Genomic DNA, 18147 nt, shown 5'->3' with positions numbered 1-18147 from the left:
CCTCACCCATCCCCTGTAGAGTGTGAGCCCTCGCGGGCAGGGTCCTCTCTCCTCCTGTATCCTCACCCATCCCCTGTAGAGTGTGAGCCCTCGCGGGCAGGGTCCTCTCTCCTCCTGTATCCTCACCCATCCCTTGTAGATTGTGAGCCCTCGCGGGCAGGGTCCTCTCTCCTCCTGTATCCTCACCCATCCCTTGTAGATTGTGAGCCCTCGCGGGCAGGGTCCTCTCTCCTCCTGTATCCTCACCCATCCCCTGTAGAGTGTGAGCCCTCGCGGGCAGGGTCCTCTCTCCTCCTGTATCCTCACCCATCCCTTGTAGATTGTGAGCCCTCGCGGGCAGGGTCCTCTCTCCTCCTGTATCCTCACCCATCCCTTGTAGATTGTGAGCCCTCGGGGGCAGGGTCCTCTCTCCTCCTGTATCCTCACCCATCCCTTGTAGATTGTGAGCCCTCTCGGGCAGGGTCTTCGCTCCTCCTGTATCCTCACCCATCCCTTGCAGATTGTGAGCCTTTGCGGGCAGGGTCCTCTCTCCTCCTGTATTCTCACCCATCCCTTGTAGATTGTGAGCCCTCGCGGGCAGGGTCCTCTCTCCTCCTGTATCCTCACCCATCCCTTGTAGATTGTGAGCCCTCGCGGGCAGGGTCCTCTCTCCTCCTGTATCCTCACCCATCCCTTGTAGATTGTGAGCCCTCGCAGGCAGGGTCCTCTCCTCCTGTATCCTCACCCATCCCTTGTAGATTGTGAGCCCTCGCAGGCAGGGTCCTCTCTCCTCCTGTATCCTCACCCATCCCTTGTAGATTGTGAGCCCTCGCGGGCAGGGTCCTCTCTCCTCCTGTATCCTCACCCATCCTTTGTAGAGTGTGAGCCCTCGCGAGCAGGGTCCTCTCTCCTCCTGTATTCTCACCCATCCCTTGTAGATTGTGAGCCCTTGCGGGCAGGATCTTCGCTCCTCCTGTATCCTCACCTATCCCTTGCAGATTGTCAGCCTTTGCGGGCAGGGTCCTCTCTCCTGCTGTATCCTCACCCATCCCTTGTAGATTGTGAGCCCTCGTGGGCAGGGTCCTCTCTCCTCCTGTATCCTCACCCATCCCCTGCAGATTGTGAGCCTTTGCGGGCAGGGTCCTCTCTCCTCCTGTATCCTCACCCATCCCTTGTATATTGTGAGCCCTCGCGGGCAGGGTCTTCGCTCCTCCTGTATCCTCACCCATCCCTTGTAGATTGTGAGCCCTCGTGGGCAGGGTCCTCTCTCCTCCTGTATCCTCACCCATCCCTTGCAGATTGTGAGCCTTTGTGGGCAGGGTCCTCTCTCCTCCTGTATCCTCACCCATCCCTTGTAGATTGTGAGCCCTCGCGGGCAGGGTCTTCGCTCCTCCTGTATCCTCACCCATCCCTTGTAGATTGTGAGCCTTCGCGGGCAGGGTCCTCTCCTCCTGTATCCTCACCCATCCCTTGTAGATTGTGAGCCCTCGCGGGCAGGGTCCTCTCTCCTCCTGTATCCTCACCCATCCCTTGTAGATTGTGAGCCTTCGCGGGCAGGGTCCTCTCTCCTCCTGTACCAGTTATGACTTGTATTGTGTAAGATTATTGTACTTGTTTTATTATGTATACCCCTCCTCACATGTAAAGCACCATGGAATAAATGGCGCTATAATAAAAAATAATAATAACTGTTTAAAAAACTGAGCCCCGATTGGTCGCTATGGTCCACAATGACAGCCTTACCTGCTGCCCCCTGACAGATCACTTTGTACATTTACGCTCATCGGACCCCCACACCTTTCTCAACACGTTTTGCTGCTCTCTGGGGTCCCAGGTCCAGCTCCAGTCATGAAGGGGCCGCTGCACATAGACATGTCTCATACCCACCTGTGCAGAGAAGATGGAGGTTTCCACTCCAGAGGAGCAGCTGGGTGACTGGGCAGAAGTGGGACGACTGACCCCGTCCTCTCCGGGCTGTGAGCGGACAGAGGAGACGCACAAATACCGGAGCTGCGGTCACTGCGTCTTCTCCGATCTCCGGGGGATGTTTCCTGGTTTTGTGATGAGATTTGTTGCCTCCATTCTCCTCAGTCCTGGAGCAGTATTTCCAAATTCCTGTCCCCTGTAAACTACAACTCCCAGCATCCTTTGTGCCCCTTCTCCTCCCAGTGTGTGATATTGCAGCTCTCCCCTCACCTCCCTCTGTGCTACTGCATGGAAGGGGCAGGTTTAGGCTGCAGACTTCCTGTCCCTGCAGTGAGCGCCGCCATCTTGTTGGTGGAGTCTCCTAGTTCCCAGGATTCGCAGTATTACACATGGTGGCAGCAGGCGGCTGCTCCTCCTGAGCTCAGGGGCAGAGTAGATGGGGTATTAGTGGCAGAAGCCATCGTCCTGACAGTATACCGCTATCCCAGCACTATATTTACACATCGGTTACACAGCACTGGCAGCACCCAGCTTTCCGGAGACCCTGAGCAGTATTTGTGCCTATTATCGTTCCACTTTCATGTATTGCTGGATAATTGGGCAGATTTGTCTTTCAGGAGCTTGGAGATTGGAGAAGACGCAGTGACCGCAGCTCCGGGATGTTTGTGTTTCCTCCTCGCCCTCCTGCCCACTCACAGTCTGGAGAGGACGGTGGATCAGTCCTGCTTCAGCCCCTACGGTAGAGTGCACGGCCCACATTATCAAAGGTGCCCTGTGTGGAGAAGAGAACGGAGACCCCCGGAAAGCAGCAGAATATCCAATTAGCAAGATTTCTGGGATCCGTATCGGAGTAAGAGCTCAGGCAGAAACCGGTGCAAATCCGCCCAAGACTGGACCACAATGCAGAGCCTGGCCATGGCTCTCCTGACCCGAGCCTGACGGTGTAACAAAAGACCACGAGCCCTCGGGTTAATTAGTGCAGAAAGTGCCATTAATGAGGAGAAACCAAAATTTAAATTCACCGCACTCTCTTGTGGATTATCATGCAAAATTAATTAATTTATTATAACATAATGTGGGAGTGTAACAGAATATTGAACAAAGCGACATATAAGAAAAACGTTTCGGCTCCAGCGGAGCCTTTGTCACACAATCGCTGTGGATAAAAGAACAAAACAAAATAACAACAACCAAGTATATAAGATCTGCAAACAACAATATCTCAAGAATCAAACATCCCACTGAACCAAAGTGCTGTAATCAATAGAATCTATGTCCATCACTTTCTACATATTAAATACACTCAGAAGTATGGACATCTCTATACAGGACCTGTCAGAAGGACAGATAATGAATGAAAGTTAATAGTAAATCTATGATTACCTTATTCAGATGAAAAGGAGGTTTTAGAGAGACTGGGGATGCCAGCGGTGCTGCCCAAAGGCTGTGGAAAACATGGAGAGTTGTATTAGCGTATAGCAAATATCACCCAGGTGTCCCAATGGAGTAATAAGTACCTGATAGGAGGTAATATCCGTATGTGGTATGTGTAGATGAGATACATGTCCCGGTATGTATGATATAATGCACAGGGATAGTTAGAGGAGTCCGGGTATATTGAGGAGGTATGTTACCTGTATGAATCGCAGTCTGTAGCGGCATGCGGGTCCCTAGCAAAAGGCCCATGCTAAATAGCCCCCTGTATCGCCGAAGCAGAAGTCGGCGGCTAAAACCGGAAGGGACGTATCGCGGCAGCAGTGTGTGCATTGCACGTGCCCGGTTGTCCCCATGGAGACTAATGCTTGTAATTAATTGTAATGCGGCAGTGTAGAAGATACTAGCGTTCCTGACTAATGAGCTACGGAGCCTTTGTACATATCATATGTAGGTGCCAGTTAGTCTGTGAACCCGGGCATTAATGGAAAAGTGGCGTTATATAGGAAATATACCAGTTGGGAGACTTAAATAATTAAAACACCGCATTTCGGGTAATTTGTTACATGGATCCAAATATAGAGGAGATGAGCATAATTGGCGGAATATAGTAATGGGTAATATGAGCTTTAATGGGGGAAGAAGGAGTTGGGCTAAATCTAGAGCAGCTGAATAAGAGTCAGGGGGTGGCAGAACTCACCTAATGACACCGTACGTTAGCGAGTCTGTAAGGCAATGGAAATACCATTAGTAAGTGTTCACAAAAGCCAATCAGTCTCCCTGTTGAGTCCCTTGGGAGCCATGGTATCTAATTTATATATCCAGTACGTTTCTCGAGATTTGAGTAACTTAATGTGATCCCCAACCCTTCTGGGGTGAGACGGCCATCTGCTGGCTAGCCGAAATCAAGCGGTACTAAAATGTGCTGGAAGATCTGCAGGGGGAAGGACTGTGTGTGCTGGACCAGATCAGGTGACCCTCTAAGGACTTCCTTGATATAAAAGCCCTGCGCGCCAAACCACGAGGAGATTTAGTGCCAGGGAATGGAGCGGGGCAGACGTGCACTGCAGGCCTCAGCAAGGAGCCTGCACTACCCAGGTGTCGGTCACCACCTGGCAAGGTCCGGATCCCCGGAAGATGTCCCCGAGTACGGCTTACGCTGGCCAAGACTCCAAGGTCCGACTGAGCTTGTCAAGGTCTGACTGCGCTTTGTCCCGAGCCTGAGAGACTTCAGCCTACTGTCAAGCAGAGAAGAGACGTGCGGTGACTGCGACAGGAGAGGCAAGCCTGCGAGAGAAGGGACAGTGCTACTGAGCAGGGCCATAACTTCCAGCTATCACCTACGCTACCGGGGTCGGCTGGAACTAGGATTACAGGTTGGGAGGAGGCCAGTTGGTGCGTGGGAGGCTCAACGGGCTTCAATAGACTATGTCAGGAAGAGACTTATTGCCTAGCGGGAAAACCCGGTGACCCCCGCTACAGCCAGAGCTTCAAGTGAGAACTCACGTGGTGTCTCCCAAGACTGGCAATCACTAACGTTAAGTAGTGAGAGACTTTCTAGCTTGTTCGTAACCCATAATTCTCTATATAGTGTTAGATTGCATATTTACTAACTCTTAATTGTTTAGAAGTTATTGTTATACAAAAATACCAATATATCAACCCCTGGCTGTTTCCGCCTTGTGATCTCTGTTCATTGCAGTCAGGCACCTGCATTACAACAACTTCATAGAAATACATGAAGCCCTGATGCTCAGGTCGGGAAATCCATGGCCAATCTGTGCATAAACGTGTGAATGAACTGCCATGTGCTCTGCCCCTCTGCCAACTGTTCCTCTAAAGTGTCCATGAACAGCATGAAGAAGTGCCAGTGTATGTGATGTGTGTAATGTATATATGTAGTTATATATATTGTAGTAAAGCAGGTGGTAAAGTCCTAGACAGGAGATACAGGCCACGGAGGTGGCTAGCATCATTGATGTAGTTCCTGGAAATGAAGGTCCCATGAATAGTAGGTTGACCAGAATTTTTTATTTTTTTTTAATGGGACTGGATTTTGGGTCCGGGTTTTAGGAGCGACTAGAAGATCTTGTTTGGGAATGGTTATTCCCATAGCTGCAGTCTCGACTTTACAGTTCCTCTCAAACATGGCCGTGTGTGGGAGGAGGGTACGACTCCAAGGTCGGTTGTTCTCTGCCAGAGACTGAGTGTTGGACTGAGATCTGCTGTATGAACTGTTCCTTCAGGAATTTATGAAGGTATAAAGCTTTGTCTTGTTGGACCAGAAACATTCGTGTGTATTCTAGCCGCTACCAAAGAGTGCGAGTCCATAAAAAATATAAATATATATTCTTGTATATAGACACAGGTAGGTCCAGAAATATTTGGACAGTGACAAGTTTGGCATTTTAGCTATTTACCCCCCAAAAATTCAAGATATTTATGTTAATATGGGATTAACGTACAGATTCACATCCTAATTGGAGGAAAGGTCTAGGAATTACAGCTCTAAGATGGAGCTGCCTCTGTTTTAGGGTTTGTGCACACGGTGCGGATTCTCTGCGGATCCGCAGCGTTTTTTGCAGTGCAGAAACGCTGCAGATTCGCAATAGATTTACAGTACAATGTAAATCAGTGAGAGAAAAAAAATGCTGTGCACACTTTGCGGAAAATCCGCTGCGGTTTAAAAGAAGTAGCATGTCACTTCTTTTTTGTGAATCTGCAACGTTTTTGTACCCATTCCATTATAGGAAACCGCAGGGGTAAAAAACGCAGCAAATCCGCAAGAAAACCGCAGCAAAAACGCACAAAAAAACGCAGGTGCGTTTTCTGCCAGGAGAGACAGAATCCACACCAGAAATTCCTAAGCCTAATCCGCAACGTGTGCACATAGCCTAAAAGGACCAAAAGTAATTGGACAGTTACTCTCAGAAACTCGTTAATGGGCTGCATGGTATTTTCCCTCATTAATCCATCATCCATCCATCATTAATCCATAGTGTGGATATTGAAGGGGGTTGCTCCTCAATGTTTGCATAAGGTCTAGGAGTGCAATGTTCTTTTCCCTTCTATCATTTAGAGCATGTTTCGAGGATCCCCCTCACCTGGAGTGTATGGAATCGATACTGGATATGTTTGTAGTGATGACTCCATGATTGTGCTGCGCTTTTTATATTGGTATCTGCTGCCGAACCATCAGATGAGTAAGAACTTTCTATTTTTCACATATACATCTATTGCTACTACTGAATCGCTTGGGCACTATATGGCAGTATTATTTGGGTATTGTATATTGGTATTATATTGTTGGTATTATTTGAGTACTATATGCAATACCTGGGCATTGTAAATTGGTATTATTTGTGGACCATGTATTAGTATTATTGGGCATTATATGTTGGTATTTGTATTGTTGGTATTACATGGACAATGTACAGTATTATTTCGGCACTGAACATTGGTATATTTTGGTATTTGGGCACAGTATGTTGGCATTTGGTTGGTGTCCCTAGTACACAGGGCTTGAATTTCCCCCACCCTCTTAGCCGTGGTTACTGCCACTAAGAATGCTGTTTTACGTGTGAGGATCCTGGAGCAGATGGTGTCTTGAGCCCCCCTGATGTTGCAGGAAAGAGACCGTTGTCACATTGTCGGATAGTATCCGGACGTGGCAATTTGCAAGAGTGTGTCGATTTCTTCTCAAGGCTTCTCAGACAGCATACAGCTCCTTGAAGTTGGAGGAGCTGTGAATGACTCCTGCTGACCACCTTCCTTGTAGGATTTTTCCCTTTAGATGGGCTCCCCATCCCCATGTGCTGGCATCTGTAGTGACTACTACGTAGGGGGAGGTAGACCATAGTACTCCGACTCAAGTTCTCCGGCTGTGTCCACCAGAGGAGAGACCGTCGTACTGGAACCGTTAGCTTCAGAATACTTTCCAGTGAAAGCTGGCGACGGTCCCATCTGGAGAGAATTAGTCTTTGCAGGGGTCTTGAGTGAGACTGTGCCCATCTGACACATGGTATGCAGGCTGTCATTAGACCCAGTACTCTCATGGCCATCCTTATTGAGGCTCTGCTCTGTAATAGGAGTCTGATCTGAGTCTGGATTGCCTCCAGCTTGTTCTTGGGCAATAGAGATATTCTGTTTCTGGAGTCTAGACATACTCCCAAGTAGGCCTTCCTGTATTCCGGGTTTAGGTCGGACTTCTGCCAGTTTATGACCCATCCTAATTGTTCCATTACCGAAATGGTCCAGCTCCTGTGGGCTAATAGAGTCTCTGGCGATCTTGCTACAAGTAGAAAGTCGTCGAGATATGGAACTATTATGACCCCTTGACTTCTCAGGAAGGCGACGATCTCCGACACTAGCTTTGTGAATACACGAGGTGCCGAGGCAAGCCCGAAGGGAAGGCATTGAAACTGGTAGTGACAGGTCCAGGACGGCAGCTCCACAGCAAACCTCAGAAGCCTCTGAGATGAGGGGTGGACAGGAACCTGATAATAGGCACTCTTCAGGTCGAGAGTGCACATCACAGCGTCCCAATCTATGAGGTGAATTGCTGAACGTATGGATTCCATACGAAACCTTTTGTACCTGACCCAGGCGTTCAAAGGTTTTAAATTTATTATCGTGCGGGAGTCGCCGGACAGCTTTGTGATGGAGAATAGGGAAGAGTAGTGACCCTGGCCTACCTCTAGTGGAGGGACCGGAATTATGACTGCTGAAGAGAGCATATCCTGCAGATCTATCAGCATGGCAGAGCCTTTTCTGACCACAGTAGGAGCGATGTATCTTTCTGGAGGAGGGGAATAGAGCTCGATGCTGTATCCCTCTGCCACAGTTCGGAGGACCCACTGATTCTGAGTGATCTGGGTCCAGCTTCCCGCAAAGTGTCGAAGCCTCCCGCCGATATAAGTGGCGTCATTGTGTCTTAGATCTAGAGGATGGGCTAAAGAAGAAGTTTCTGTTCCTATTGCCCTGGCCACGGGAACCCCTGTATGATCCTCTATTGGATCTACCTCCTCTGAAATCGTACTGCTTCCTGAAGGGAAATCCTTTCTGAAAGGACTGAGGCTTTTTTGGTTTGTCCTCTGGGAAGCCTTTCTTTTTATCAGAGGCAGACTCTAGAATAGTATCTAGAGAGGGTCCAAATACTCTTGACCCTAAAAAGGGGATTGAGCAGAGCTTGGATTTAGAGGCACTATCTCCTGACCAGGATCTTAACCAGACCGCCTGTAACGCCCACAGGGCGTAGGGAAATATAGTGGACTCACTAGACCACTGATGAAGCAGTGGTAGCTGTATACCCGGTACACAAGAGACAGGAGAATGTGCTTCCAAAAAGCAAAGGTATTTATTTAAATGAAAAACAAACAGAAAGAGGTGCCTGAGAGAAGAACCCTCTGGACCACAACACAGAACCATGTAGTGGAGCACCGGGCAAGGTGTACCCCTATACAGGGATTCCCCCGTCACAACACCAGATGGCCAAAATGCCGCAGTACCCGGACCAGAGGGACGACCCGTACAGACCGTATAAACAAGATGGTGGAACTCAGGCTCAGTCAATGAAGAGGATCCTGGAAGCTCTGTGAAGTTTTTGGAAAGGCTGATCCAGCCGGCAGCCAAATCTGGATGGTTCAGTGAGGAGCAGCTTAGCCAGCCTGAAGTGGAAACCGGAGAGTCCAGGAGGATCCAGAATAGAGAACTGCCAGCGGAGGATACTGAGGAGACAGAGGGATTAGCAACCAAAATTAAAACTATACAGAGCAGAGCACAGCAGAGTGTGGCCTGAGCAGAAGGCCACAAACAATGGAATGAACACATTGCCCAAGCACCTCCCTTAAGGGGAGGGTGCTTTTTATACACAGAGCATCACAACACAGACAGCCCTAATAACGAACAGGTGTCCTGCTGTTTCAAGTATGTGCAGGAAGCAGGGCGCGGCTCCTAAGAGCATTTCCAGGAGACCTGCCAAGAGGATGCAGGTTCCTAGCAGAGAAAGAAGCCGCTGATCGTCTGGAGCCACGGACAGGGTGAGTAAGGGTGTGTGATAGGCGCCGGTCTCCCTGCACAGCGGAGACTGGGCCTGCGGCTGAGGGCATGACACCGCCCTTCTAGCCGAGTTAGATAAAGAGCCGCACCTGGCCGAAAATCTAACTGACTCTGCCGTCATGTCAGATAGGAATGCCATGGCAGATTTCATAATGGGAAGGGAGCTTATAATGTCGGACCTCGGGGTTCTATTAGACAGATGCTCATCCAACTGACCCAACCATAGATACATAGATCTGGCCACCGAAGTGGCTGCTATGTTAGTCTTAATTAAGGCCGCGGAAGATTCCCAGGCCCTTTTGAGAAGTATATCAGCCTTTCTGTCCATAGGATCACGCAAATTAGATGAGTCCTCGAATGATATGACAGTGTTTTTGGCGACCTTTGCCACCGGGACATCTATCTTGGGAATTTCTTCCCATAGTTTAACTTCTTCAGGGTTGAATGGTAAGCGACCCTTAAAGTCACGGGACAGTACCAGCCGACGTTCAGCCTCCTTCCACTCTTCCAGTATCATGGCTTTAATATGCTCACTAACGGGAAAGACTGTTTGTTGACGTGACATAAGTCCCCCGAACATCAAGTCCTGTCTGGACTGCGGCTTGGTTGTCTCTTCTATTTGCATCGTGCTTCTCACAGCCTGGACAAGGTCGTTCGTCTCCTCCGCCTGGAAGAGATATTTCCTATGGTGATCTTGGCTCCCTGAGAGGAGCTCCCCCTCCTCTTCTGAGACTGAGTCCTCTGGGTCGGACCTGTCCTCAGAACTAAACTCCGTCTCTCTCAGGTCTTGTTCCCGTCTGGCTCTCTTGCGGCCCGGGATGGGGCTGGACTGCACTGAAAGGCTGGACATAGAAGCCTGGACCTCTTCCCGGATTAGGGATCTCATTTCTGAAAGAAGTGAAGATTGTTCATCCTTCACGACCTTAGATGTGCAGTCTGCACACAAGGTCTTGCCATGGGAGTCCGGGAGCTTCACATGACATATGGGGCATCTGATGGATTTTGCAGAGACCTTGCCGGGTTTCTTAGGTGGAGCAGGGGGGGCAGCGGGGGTTCCCTTATCCTTAAACAAAGATAAGATAGGGAATGAGTAGGATGGGTCTAGAAGAGCCGAGGGGTTAGTCTGCGCTATGCGCACTTACCCCTTCATCGCCGGGCATGTCTCCTTCCATGGTGCCTCTGCAGTAGCAGTCTGAAGGTCCAGCCGTTCCTAACGCTGTAGAGGAGCGCCCGTGCTGCTATGCGTTCCACCACTGGAGCGCACGCACTTCCCCGCTTTTGCCGCATCACCGGAAGTGACGTTTGCCAGATGCGGCGTCACCGGAAGTGACGCGGTTCCCTCGGAGATCCGGAAGACGCTGGTCAGAGTGTGACGCTGCTCAGTATGCCGTGCCCCGCTGTCACATGGCGCCGCATCCGCAGCCGAGAGCCTCCCCCCCGGGAGGAGCGGCTGCCACCAGGAGCCTCGTCCTGCTCCTGGTCTTTGGAGCAGAGGGACTCCCCACCGGACAGTTTCTGCCCTGAGCCTCTTGACAGGGGGAAGGGTATTGGCAAGCCGCACAATACCCCTGAGCTTCGGTAAGCCTACACAGCTTCTCTCGTGCATCCCTCCTTGCAGGGACAGGAAAAACACTGAGGATTTGGGGGCGGGACATGACCTTTAAACTCTCGTGTGTTTCCCCATATCCCCTCACAGACCCCCATAATACATCCCCCATATGCCCGCACAGACCCCCATTATACATCCCCCATATCCCAGCACAGACCCCATTATACATCCCCCATATCCCAGCAGACCCCATTATACATCCCCCATATCCCAGCAGACCCCATTATACATCCCCCATATCCCAGCAGACCCCATTATACAACCCCCATATCCCCTCACAGACCCCCATTATACATCCCCCATATCCCCTCACAGACCCCCATTATACATCCCCCATATCCCAGCACAGGCCCCCCATTATACATCCCCCATATCCCCTCACAGACCCCCATTATACATCCCCCATATCCCAGCACAGACCCCCATTATACATCCCTCATATCCCAGCACAGACCCCCATTATACATCCCCCATATCCCAGCACAGACCTCCATTATAAATCCTCCATATCCCAGCACAGACCTCCATTATACATCCCCCATATCCCAGCACAGACCTCCATTATACATCCCCCATATCCCAGCACGGACCCCCCATTATACATCCCCCATATCCCAGCACAGACCCCCATTATACATCCCCCATATCCCAGCACAGACCCCCATTATACATCCCCCATATCCCAGCACAGACCCCCATTATACATCCCCCATATCCCCGCACAGACCCCCATTATACATCCCCCATATCCCAGCACAGACCTCCATTATACATCCCCCATATCCCCTCACAGACGCCCCATTATACATCCCCCATATCCCCTCACAGACGCCCCATTATACATCCCCCATATCCCCTCACAGACCCCCATTATACATCCCCCATATCCCCTCACAGACCCCCATTATACATCCCTCATATCCCAGCACAGACCCCCCATTATACATCCCCCATATCCCCTCACAGACCCCATTATACATCCCCCATATCCCCGCACAGACCCCATTATACATCCTCTATATCCCCTCACAGACCCCATTATACATCCCCCATATCCCCGCACAGACCCCATTATACATCCCCCATATCCCAGCACAGACCCCATTATACATCCCCCATATCCCAGCACAGACCCCCATTATAAATCCCCCATATCCCCTCACAGACCCCCATTATACATCCTCTATATCCCCTCACAGACCCCATAATACATCCCCCATATCCCTACACAGACCCCCCATTATACATCCCCCATATCCCAGCACAGACCCCCATTATACATCCCCCATATCCCCTCACAGACCCCCATTATACATCCCCCATATCCCAGCACAGACCCCCATTATACATCCCCCATATCCCAGCACAGACCCCCATTATACATCCCCCATATCCCAGCACAGACCCCCATTATACATCCCCCATATCCCAGCACAGACCCCCATTATACATCCCCCATATCCCAGCACAGACCCCCATTATACATCCCCATATCCCCTCACAGACCCCCATTATACATCCCCCATATCCCCTCACAGACCCCCATTATACATCCTCCATATCCCCGCACAGACCCCCCATTATACATCCTTTATATCCCCTCACAGACCCCCATTATACATCCTCTATATCCCCGCACAGACCCCCATTATACATCCCCCATATCCCAGCACAGACCCCCATTATACATCCCCATATCCCCTCACAGACCCCCATTATACATCCCCCATATCCCCGCACAGACCCCCATTATACATCCCCCATATCCCCTCACAGACCCCCATTATACATCCCCCATATCCCCTCACAGACCCCCCATTATACATCCTTTATATCCCCTCACAGACCCCCATTATACATCCTCTATATCCCCGCACAGACCCCTATTATACATCCCCCATATCCCCTCACAGACCCCCATTATACATCCTCCATATCCCCTCACAGACCCCCATTATACATCCTCCATATCCCCTCACAGACCCCCATTATACATCCTCTATATCCCCGCACAGACCCCCATTATACATCCCCATATCCCCTCACAGACCCCCATTATACATCCTCCATATCCCCGCACAGACCCCCCATTATACATCCTTTATATCCCCTCACAGACCCCCATTATACATCCTCCATATCCCCGCACAGACCCCCATTATACATCCTCCATATCCCCGCACAGAACCCCATTATACATCCTCCATATCCCCGCACAGACCCCCCATTATACATCCTTTATATCCCCTCACAGACCCCCATTATACATCCTCTATATCCCCTCACAGACCCCATTATACATCCCCCATATCCCCGCACAGACCCCCATTATACATCCCCCATATCCCCTCACAGACCCCCATTATACATCCTCTATATCCCCGCACAGACCCCCATTATACATCCCCATATCCCCTCACAGACCCCCATTATACATCCTCCATATCCCCGCACAGACCCCCCATTATACATCCTTTATATCCCCTCACAGACCCCCATTATACATCCTCCATATCCCCGCACAGACCCCCATTATACATCCTCCATATCCCCGCACAGAACCCCATTATACATCCTCCATATCCCCGCACAGACCCCCCATTATACATCCTTTATATCCCCTCACAGACCCCCATTATACATCCTCTATATCCCCTCACAGACCCCATTATACATCCCCCATATCCCCGCACAGACCCCCATTATACATCCCCCATATCCCCTCACAGACCCCCATTATACATCCCCCATATCCCTACACAGACCCCCATTATACATCCCCCATATCCCCGCACAGACCCCCATTATACATCCCCCATATCCCCGCACAGACCCCCATTATACATCCCCCATATCCCTACACAGACCCCCATTATACATCCCCCATATCCCCTCACAGACCCCCATTATACATCCCCCATATCCCAGCACAGACCCCCCATTATACATCCCCCATATCCCCGCACAGACCCCCATTATACATCCCCATATCCCCTCACAGACCCCCATTATACATCCCCCATATCCCCGCACAGACCCCCCCATTATACATCCTTTATATCCCCTCACAGACCCCCATTATACATCCTCTATATCCCCGCACAGACCCCCATTATACATCCCCCATATCCCAGCACAGACCCCCATTATACATCCCCATATCCCCTCACAGACCCCCATTATACATCCCCATATCCCCTCACAGACCCCCATTATACATCCCCCATATCCCCGCACAGACCCCCATTATACATCCCCCATATCCCCTCACAGACCCCCATTATACATCCCCCATATCCCCTCACAGACCCCCCATTATACATCCTTTATATCCCCGCACAGACCCCTATTATACATCCCCCATATCCCCTCACAGACCCCCATTATACATCCCCCATATCCCCGCACAGACCCCCTTTATACATCCCCCATATCCCCTCACAGACCCCCATTATACATCCCCCATATCCCCTCACAGACCCCCATTATACATCCTCTATATCCCCGCACAGACCCCCATTATACATCCCCATATCCCCTCACAGACCCCCATTATACATCCTTTATATCCCCTCACAGACCCCCATTATACATCCCCCATATCCCCGCACAGACCCCCATTATACATCCCCCATATCCCCGCACAGACCCCCCATTATACATCCTTTATATCCCCTCACAGACCCCCATTATACATCCTCTATATCCCCGCACAGACCCCCATTATACATCCTCCATATCCCCGCACAGACCCCCATTATACATCCTCCATATCCCCGCACAGACCCCCATTATACATCCTCTATATCCCCGCACAGACCCCCATTATACATCCTTTATATCCCCTCACAGACCCCCATTATACATCCTTTATATCCCCTCACAGACCCCCATTATACATCCTCCATATCCCCGCACAGACCCCCCATTATACATCCTTTATATCCCCGCACAGACCCCCATTATACATCCTCCATATCCCCGCACAGACCCCCATTATACATCCTCCATATCCCCGCACAGACCTCCATTATACATCCTCTATATCCCCTCACAGACCCCCATTATACATCCTCTATATCCCCGCACAGACCCCCATTATACATCCCCCATATCCCCGCACAGACCCCCATTATACATCCCCCATATCCCCGCACAGACCCCCATTATACATCCTCCATATCCCCTCACAGACCCCCATTATACATCCCCCATATCCCCGCACAGACCCCCCATTATACATCCTCTATATCCCCTCACAGACCTCCATTATACATCCTCTATATCCCCTCACAGACCCCCATTATACATCCCCCATATCCCCTCACAGACCCCCATTATACATCCTCCATATCCCCGCACAGACCCCCATTATACATCCCCCATATCCCCGCACAGACCCCCCATTATACATCCTCTATATCCCCTCACAGACCTCCATTATACATCCTCCATATCCCCGCACAGACCCCCATTATACATCCTTTATATCCCCTCACAGACCCCCATTATACATCCCCCATATCCCCTCACAGACCCCCATTATACATCGTTTATATCCCCTCACAGACCCCCATTATACATCCCCCATATCCCCGCACAGACCTCCATTATACATCCCCCATATCCCAGCACAGACCCCCATTATACATCCTTTATATCCCCTCACAGACCCCCATTATACATCCTCCATATCCCCGCACAGACCCCCCATTATACATCCTTTATATCCCCTCACAGACCCCCCATTATACATCCCCCATATCCCCGCACAGACCCCCATTATACATCCTCTATATCCCCGCACAGACCCCCATTATACATCCTCCATATCCCCTCACAGACCCCCATTATACATCCCCCATATCCCCTCACAGACCCCCATTATACATCCCCCATATCCCCTCACAGACCCCCATTATACATCCCCCATATCCCCGCACAGACCCCCATTATACATCCTCTATATCCCCGCACAGACCCCCATTATACATCCCCCATATCCCCTCACAGACCCCCATTATACATCCCCCATATCCCTACACAGACCCCCATTATACATCCCCCATATCCCCGCACAGACCCCCATTATACATCCCCCATATCCCCGCACAGACCCCCATTATACATCCTCTATATCCCCGCACAGACCCCCATTATACATCCTTTATATCCCCTCACAGACCCCCATTATACATCCTCCATATCCCCGCACAGACCCCCATTATACATCCCCCATATCCCCGCACAGACCCCCATTATACATCCTCCATATCCCCGCAGACCCCTATTATACATCCCCCATATCCCCGCACAGACCCCCATTATACATCTCCCATATCCCCGCACAGACCCCCATTATATATCCCCTCACACCACACACCTCGTCCATTACTTCTCTCCTGCCGCTTCTACGCGATGTAATAGCCAAATGCGACCAGAAGGTGGAGCGCGCTGCGTGCGGGAGGAATCCGGAGGCCACCACGTGACCGCAGAGACACGAGACCCGGTGACGTCACATCTACTATCTGGCGTAGTTTAGCATCTGCCGGAGCGCGCTGCGGTGACTCCGCCTACACTGGGCGGGGCGGGGCGGAGCGGGGGGGGGGGGGGTGAAGCCGCAAAGGATGCTGGGAGTTGTGGTTTACACTGGGCAGGAAGAAGCGCTGCTCCAGGACTGGGGAGACAAATCGCATCACAAAACCAGAACACGAAGACGCAGGGACCGCAGCTCCGGTATTTGTGCGTCTCCTCTGTCCGCTCACAGCCCGGAGAGGGCGGAGTCAGTCCTGACATGCGCTCTGCTCCTCTGCTGCTGGGGGGCGTGTAATCTAGGGATATAGATGTGTGATGTCGTGTGTGTATAATATATATATATATATATATATATATATATATATATATATATATATATATATAATGTCTGATTTATACCTGTGTGTATTATATATGTTATTTCTGTATAGATAATATTGGACAACTCTCCCTGAATATTCTGGAGGCTCCTGGAGATGAGATTCCTCCTGGTGTTTCGATAAATAATCCTGGCATTGCCAGAGGCTTTACATTACCTGACGCCGGGACGCTCCGTCATTGTGAGGAGGCCTGTTGTGCTTTCCAGGGGGTGTAGAAGGAGCGTGGACGGACCGTGGTCCAGGGGGTGTAGAAGGAGCGTGGACGGACTGCGGTCCAGGGGGTGTAGAAGGAGCGTGGACGGACTGCGGTCCAGGGGGTGTAGAAGGAGCGTGGACGGACTGTGGTCCAGGGGGTGTAGAAGGAGCGAGGACGGACCGCGGTCCAGGGGGTGTAGAAGGAGGGTGGACGGACCGTGGTCCAGGGGGTGTAGAAGGAGCGTGGACGGACCGCGGTCCAGGGGGTGTAGAAGGAGCGTGGACGGACCGCGGTCCAGGGGGTGTAGAAGGAGCGTGGACGGACCGCGGTCCAGGGGGTGTAGAAGGAGCGTGGACGGACCGCGGTCCAGGGGGTGTAGAAGGAGGGTGGACGGACCGCGGTCCAGGGGGTGTAGAAGGAGGGTGGACGGACCGCGGTCCAGGGGGTGTAGAAGGAGCGTGGACGGACCGCGGTCCAGGGGGTGTAGAAGGAGCGTGGACGGACCGCGGTCCAGGGGGTGTAGAAGGAGCGTGGACGGACCGCGGTCCAGGGGGTGTAGAAGGAGCGTGGACGGACCGCGGTCCAGGGGGTGTAGAAGGAGCGTGGACGGACCGCGGTCCAGGGGGTGTAGAAGGAGCGTGGACGGACCGCGGTCCAGGGGGTGTAGAAGGAGGGTGGACGGACCGCGGTCCAGGGGGTGTAGAAGGAGCGTGGACGGACTGTGGTCCAGGGGGTGTAGAAGGAGCGTGGACGGACTGTGGTCCAGGGGGTGTAGAAGGAGCGTGGACGGACCGCGGTCCAGGGGGTGTAGAAGGAGCGTGGACGGACCGTGGTCCAGGGGGTGTAGAAGGAGGGTGGACGGACCGCGGTCCAGGGGGTGTAGAAGGAGCGTGGACGGACCGCGGTCCAGGGGGTGTAGAAGGAGCGTGGACGGACCGCGGTCCAGGGGGTGTAGAAGGAGCGTGGACGGACCGCGGTCCAGGGGGTGTAGAAGGAGCGTGGACGGACCGCGGTCCAGGGGGTGTAGAAGG

The 18147-nt window shown here is 51.5% G+C and overlaps 3 protein-coding genes across 3 annotated transcripts in view; 1 reads left to right on the top strand and 2 right to left on the bottom strand.

The window, feature by feature from the left end:
* The window catches only part of LOC143817459 (uncharacterized), a 277468-nt gene extending 275472 nt beyond the window's left edge, over positions 1–1996 (bottom strand). Inside the window, exon 1 of the mRNA XM_077298888.1 lies at positions 1985–1996. The gene's annotated coding sequence lies outside the window, so the exon portion shown is untranslated. The remainder of the gene's footprint in view (positions 1–1984) is intronic.
* LOC143817844 (uncharacterized) overlaps positions 1–4430 on the bottom strand; it is a 57521-nt gene extending 53091 nt beyond the window's left edge. Inside the window, 1 exon segment of the mRNA XM_077299308.1 lies at positions 3289–4430. The gene's annotated coding sequence lies outside the window, so the exon portion shown is untranslated.
* Positions 4431–16615: 12185 nt separating this feature from the next.
* Positions 16616–18147, top strand: part of LOC143817843 (uncharacterized) — an 81374-nt gene continuing 79842 nt past the window's right edge. Inside the window, exon 1 of the mRNA XM_077299306.1 lies at positions 16616–16741. The gene's annotated coding sequence lies outside the window, so the exon portion shown is untranslated. The remainder of the gene's footprint in view (positions 16742–18147) is intronic.

Source organism: Ranitomeya variabilis, chromosome 3, assembly GCF_051348905.1.
Source record: "Ranitomeya variabilis isolate aRanVar5 chromosome 3, aRanVar5.hap1, whole genome shotgun sequence".
Taxonomy (NCBI): Eukaryota; Metazoa; Chordata; class Amphibia; order Anura; family Dendrobatidae; genus Ranitomeya; species Ranitomeya variabilis.
This window is presented reverse-complemented; position numbering and strand designations above follow the sequence as displayed.